Source organism: Xenopus laevis, chromosome 7S, assembly GCF_017654675.1.
Source record: "Xenopus laevis strain J_2021 chromosome 7S, Xenopus_laevis_v10.1, whole genome shotgun sequence".
NCBI lineage: Eukaryota > Metazoa > Chordata > Amphibia > Anura > Pipidae > Xenopus > Xenopus laevis.
Genome location: NC_054384.1, coordinates 70,791,205 through 70,797,944, shown reverse-complemented (window position 1 = coordinate 70,797,944; position 6,740 = coordinate 70,791,205). Strand labels below are relative to the sequence as shown.

Below are 6,740 nucleotides of genomic sequence, written 5' to 3'. Positions count from 1 at the left end.
TACATACAGTGATGCCTCCATTTTACATCCCCTCATTTTAAGTATTTCCATATGTTATACAACTTTTTGTGGTCCCACCAATATTTAATGCATAATACATTTCACTGACTTTACACCATTTTTCTGGTCCAATGTTACATATGGCAACAGAATATCCTCTATTATGATGTGTGTGTGAGAGAGAGAGTGTGTGTGTGGAAATATGCAACAAACAATGTGTTTTTCCCCAGCCTCTACCACGGATTTCCATTGGAAATCTGGGGGGGGGGGTGAGGTGTTAAGGTGCACGGTATAGGAGGAATGTTTAGGCCCTTGCTGGGTCTGCTGCACCCTACTAAAGCATATTTGTTGGGTGCAGCTCTAGTCTCAGTCTCTATAGACAAGTGACAATAGGCTGTGACAATAGGCTGCAAGCTTCAAGGGATACTATGCCTTTCTATGTCTATTTAAGCCTCTGCCTGGATGCTAGGGAGGTAGAACATTTGAAACAAGAAAACTATTCCAATTCAAACATAAAGAGCTGCAAAAGAGTAAAGTGAAAACCATATTCCTAACAGATTACTACAGTCTGCCTCAGTGATCCCATAACTGTATCTCTCTAGCCACTGCTAAACTACAATTCCCAGCATTCAAAGCCAGAACCAGTAGCAGAGTTGTAGCTGATGGGCTAAGAGAGGAGATCTCAGCAGGACCTTCATTCATTGGGCATGGGAGAGTCCAGTCAGGGACCAGTGAGTTCTGATGGTGGCCCTGGTTCTATGACTGCTTATGTTTGATGTCTATTTGTTGTATTTTCATAAATGCACATGTGTGTGACTGATGTGATTGGCTGACAATTACTGGTATATCATGCCTTACTTGAGGATGACATCACTCCCAGCTCAGCACTGATTGGCTGAAAGCTGCCAGGGAAGGTGACTTAACGGCTCAGACACAAGTGACCAGTATTTCATTTCTGGATTCAGAGGTAAGTGGAACAGACTTTATGGTGGGGGGCTAAAGTCAATGATACAAGGGTATAGTTTGGGCAGTGTGGCTTAAATGATTTATAGTAGTGCGGGGACTAGAGCCAGGCCCGGACTGGCAATCTGTGGGATCTGGCAAATGCCAAAGGGGCTGCTGTAAGATGCCATAGACAGTCACTTTGTATTGGGCTGCTGGGGGGGGGGCTGTGAGAGCCTCTGTCTAAAATGCCAGGGCCATTTTTAAATCCCAGTCCGGACTTTAGTCTAGAGCCAAAGCTCCCAAAATTGCCCCACCATTGCCTGCTATTGAAATTGTCTGGGAAGGTGCTTGTCATGAAATTGTCCATTGGAGATGTCAGTCTGTCTTTCCAGTTCCATCTTTTCCAATTTCATTGGAAAAGGGGGGGGCATTTTTGGCGATAAGCCATCAGGGGGTACAAAGAGGTACAACTACAAGGAAGGGGACAATCAATGATAGGGCCTTGAAAATGGTTTCTGGTGGCAGCCCTGCCCCTTCCCAAACTATTAATATTTGTGGGTGCCAAAGTACCCAAAATCTGCCTGTGTGCCATTGCTAAGGGGAGTGAGACAACATGAGAACTTGCTGTCCCACTGACTCTAAACCTGTGCTTATCTAGCTGTGCCTTAACTACAATTCCCAGCACCCCCTGTGGCTGACTTGTAGTTATAGAATATAGTGTATTTCTTGTTTACTTGTTACAGCTTTTGAAGTGTTAGACCATTTACTCTGCTGCTCTTTAGCTGTAACTGTCAACTGCCATTTTTCCAACTGCCATTGGCCAACTGTCCCTCTCATCACTCATCCTAGTGGATTAGAGTAGTAATCCTCAGCATTAGAGTAGATGATGGGTAAGGGAGGACCTGAGAAGGAAGACAAGTAACACAAGCCTAGAATTAGGGTGCCTTGTGTTATGGGTGCAGGGACAATGATCAGAGCTTGACTGGTTATGAAAAGCCCCAGTGAGCCCATTACTCACCTGGGCCTCTAATGGGAACCAGTGTCTTCAGCCCTATTACACCCTGCCAGTATCATACAGCTTTACAGTAATAGCACAGAGGGGGGTTTGGGATGTTTTGTCCCCAAGTGATTTCCAGTTCAGTTTATGGCCAATCAAATGATCACTCCCAAATGATCACTCCCGTTCATTTCTAAATCCAATTTAATTGAGCCCTGGTGAAAGCAATTGGCATAGAAATGAATGAGGGTGATTCCAAGTGTTCATTTAACTATTCGTTTGTGCATTGTGTCACCAGGACCCAACCTTGGTTAGCAGGGCTGTGTATGGCCCTTGATTTCACCAATAAATTCTGTCTCTCCCAATCAGCTCCTTCATTCTATTAAAGTTGCTGTTGATTGGTGCTACTGGTTATTTATAAGGCACAACCATATTCAGTAGCGCAGTATTAAGCTATTAAGGGAAATCCAATATATACAGATATATATGGCAGAGAGGGTTCAGTTCTCAATCTCTTCTCTCTTTTTCTCTCCCCATAAAGTGAAATACGAGCGATTCCCAGTGATTCCTAGTGATTCCCAGCGATTCCTAGTGATTCTCAGTGATTCTCATCGATTCCCAGGAGCAGAAGGAGAAAGAAGAAACACAAAAGTCTTTTTAAAGACTATCAACTTTCATCAGGAGCAGAAGAACAACTTGCCCAACCCATTGTGGGTTATTTGGAGGAAGGTAAGGATCCTGCATTTTCCAATCCAGGGCCACCATCATGGGGGGACAGGGGGGGGACAAGTGTTCCGGGCCCGGGCATGAAGGTGGGCCCTGCAGTGCTGCACTTTTGAAAGAGCCGGGCCCCCTTGAGAGTGCCCGAGCCGTGCAGCCATTTTTCCCGAACAGCCAAAATGCGGAAGTGACAAAAAGCCAAACAGCCAAAGGATCCTGAAGCGGCGAAAAGACCCAAAGTCACGAAAGGTGGCGAAGTTGAAGTCCTGAAGCCATGAGTTCCGTTCTACTGAACACCAATTTGTGGTTTTTTTTGTTAAATCCCATGGCCACCAATGTATTATTTTAAAAAATATTTTTTGGGGCCCCCAATTTTTTTTTTAACTTGTAAGGGGGCCCCTGCCGCCAATGTTTTTTAAAACAAACTTTTATGGGGGTCCCTGGCGCCAATGTTTTGTTTTTTTAACTTATAAAGGGGCCCTGACCATCAATAGCTTTTTATAACTTGTGTGTGGGGGGGGTTACTTTTTTAGCGCTGATGTCTGTGTGGTCTTTTAACTCTGATGTGGAGTGGGCGGGATCTGGGGTGGGGCTAGGGCACAAATATGGGCGGGGCCCAAACATTTTGTTGTATGGGGCCCAGTGATTTCTAATGGCGGCACTGTTCCCATCTGTAATATGTATTACACAGTAGATGAGGCTGAAAAAAGACACATGCCCATCAAGGTCTACCTTTTTGTGTAACTGCTGATCCAGAGGAAAGTAGGGCCCTGACAGAAATAATGGGCTGATTTGTGGACCAAATAAAATGGGATGGTATTGTCTTAAAATGGGGACATGGGGAGCTGGTGGGGAGGGGCATTCTATATACATAAGTAAGCATTTGTTTTTAATTGGAACCATATTAAAGCTATAGTTTCAGAATGAAAAGGGTTCTTATTAAATAAGGTGTAAATATGCTGCTGTTTTTACCTCTTTATTGTGTTTATTTGGGTGGTCTTACATCTTTACGTTAACTCTAACCTTCCCAAATCTCTATTTTATATTACAGGAACATCAAAGATGGGCATGAGTGCAAGTAGCCGGCAATACTACCAGTGGCGTTTTGAAAAGGTAAAGGTGCTCACAGCTAATTTCCTCATTTTATTTTCTGACTGCTGAGAAAGGTATCCAAGGGGTTAAAGGAGGGGCTAACCCAATGCTAAACATGGCATATCTTCTGTGTAAATACAGGTATGGGATGCATTATCCGGAAACCCGTTATCCAGAAAGTTCCGAATTATGGAAAGGCAGTCTCCCATAGACTCCATTATAATAAAAGAATTAAAATTTTTAAAAACAAATTTCCTTTTCTCTATAGTAATAAAACAGTAGCTTGTACTTGATCTAAACTAAGTTGTAATTTATCCTTATTGGAAGCAAAACCAGCGTATTGGGTTTATTTAATGTTTACGTGATTTTTAGTAGTCTTAAGGTGTGAGAATCAAAATTACAGAAAGACCTGTTATCCGGAAAGCCCCAGGTCCCGAGCATTCTGGATAATAGGTCCCATACCTGTACAATGAAACAGAAATTTGACAGGGTTTAGCATAGTGTGTGCCCTGACCTCAGAGATGGACATGAGTGCAAGTAGCCGGCTTTACTACCAGTGGCACTATGAAAAGGTAAAGGTGCTCACAGCTAATTTCCTCATTTTATTTTCTGACTGCTGAGAAAGGTATCCAAGGGGTTAAAGGTTGGGCTAACCCAATGCTAAACATGTCATATCTTCTGTGTAAATACAACGAAACAGAAATTTGACAGGGTTTAGCATAGTGTGTGCCCTGACCTCAATGTTTTCTTGCTACTTACATTTTTCTAGCCCGCACCGTGGATCTCACCTGATCTGGACATCTTTGAGATCAGGGATTTTGAGGATCCACTCGCGGGCCCTTATCTCGAGTGCATCAGGGACAAGATCACCTTTGACATCAGGTTTGCACTCTACGATCTGTGGATGGCCAAGGACTGCGTGAAGATAACAAAATGGTGGAAATTACACCTTAAGAACGAGTTCTGGCAGGACTACAGATACATCAAGGCCCACCTGAAACACCTCTACAAAGACCTAGAGAAGATCAACAAGGCCATCCTGATTAAGAACAATGAGAGATATTCAGGTGCAGTATATAATCCATCCTTTTCTTTCCCACACTTGGTCAATCATTTAATTTTGCTTAATCACCTGATTTGTTCTTAATGTGCTCCTCAATATTACAGGTGTGGGATCCGTTATCCGGAAACCCATTATCCAAGAAGCTCTGAATTACGGAAAGTCCATCTCCCATAGACTTAATTTTATTCAACTAATCCATTTTTTTAAAATTATTTCCTTTTCTCTGTAATAATAAAGCAGTTTCATGTACTTGATTCAAACTAAGATATAGTTATTGCAAATTCACCCTATTGGGTTTATTTAATGTTTACATGATTTTCTAGTAGAACTTGAGGTATGAAGATCCAAATTACAGAAAGATCCATTATCCAGAAAACCCCAGGTCCCAAGCATTCTGGATAACAGGTCCCATACTCGTAGGGTTGCCAACTTGTACATACCCGTATAAGGATTTTACAGGGATATCACTTGCTAAGGTAAAAAAATACGTAGTCTGAGTTATCTTGTTTGGTTTTACAGGTGGTCCTCGGAACAAGTCGGCAAATGATACCAGCACCACCAGCAGTTTCCTCGGTACCAAATACCGATGTACCTCAGTCTAGGCACCACATCCTCAGGAAACAGCAGTAACTATGGGACATCTCAATTCCACCAGTGATGCCCCCCTTTCATCCACTGCACTTTCACCAGCGGTGCTTTCAGCCACTGTAGTTCCACCAGTGGTTCCTCCCCTTTATCCAAAATATGGTGTTATACACAGGGACTCCTTTAAGCCACTTGGTAGACTCTGCATTCCTTTTTATTCCATCCCTCAGACTGCAACTGCGGGGGTCTGCAGGCTGCTCGGGTTCCAATGGAATGGAAAGGAATGCAGCATTCATCGTGCGGCTTAAATGTGCCCTTGTTTATGCTGCCATATTCCCTTCTCTTTCTCATCCTTTCACCTCAGTCCCTTACCTTACCATATTCCCCCCCCCTCCACTTCCCTTGATTCTATTTGGCGCATTGATCGTGGGAGCAAATCCGATCGCCTTTAAGGGGTCAGGAAGGAATTTTTCCCTCTAGTGAAGGAAATTTGCTTCTCAGAGGTTTTTTTGCCTTCCTTGCGATCAAAAAGTGCAGATTATCTAATTATTAATAAAGCTGTGAATTACACAGATTAACCACAAAGTCATTGTGTGTATCTTTATTGTGGGTATTGGGCTAGGGATTTGGCAGGGATTACATATAGAGGGGAGGGAGAGAAGTTAGGATAAGGCTCTTATAGAGCAGAAATGGTCATATTGGTTATGTTTCTCCTTGGTTCCTAACAATGAAACTGATACACTTACATATTACAGCAGAGTTCTGGTAAGCCCAGAGGAATGCCCAAGATGACAGTTTTATGGTATTTCTCTTCACCCAAAAATGCACCATTTCAGGGGCCCCTAACTACTCAAAAGTGCTGCACATTATACTCATGTTTGTAACTCAACACAATACCTTTAAAAAAAAGAAATATACTAATTTTGAGATACTATCTAGGCGGTTTTTATTGTGCAGCATAGTGGGATGTCTAAGCAGTTACTGAACGAAGCAACATTGTAGTGAGTTGGGACAAAGTGTATCATTTACGTTATATAAATACTTGAAGTCATATGGTGTCTGAGCAGCACATAACATTTTCAACATAAAGACAAAGGAGGTATGATAATAAAAATGTTTTCACCAGGTGTAATTACCTAGAGTCAGTGTCGACTGGCCCCACAGGGATACAGGAAAACTCCCGGTGGGCCCAGGTGTCAGTGGGCCCTCATGCTGCTAAACATTTGGCATATTTCATGGTCATTCTTTATTTCTATGAGACCAAAACGACTAAATAGATGGAATAATAGATGATAGTATTATATTATGTAAAGAAAAGAGACAAGGAAGAATAATAGT

The 6,740-nt window shown here is 42.6% G+C and overlaps 1 long non-coding RNA gene across 1 annotated transcript; it reads left to right on the top strand.

Annotated features, from left to right (window-relative positions):
• Window positions 1–2,630: 2,630 nt before the first annotated feature.
• LOC121396158 lies at window positions 2,631–4,562 on the top strand. Its single transcript, XR_005962864.1, has 3 exons — window positions 2,631–2,671; window positions 3,714–3,775; window positions 4,524–4,562. It is a non-coding gene; the product is annotated as an uncharacterized LOC121396158 (long non-coding RNA).
• Window positions 4,563–6,740: the final 2,178 nt, after the last annotated feature.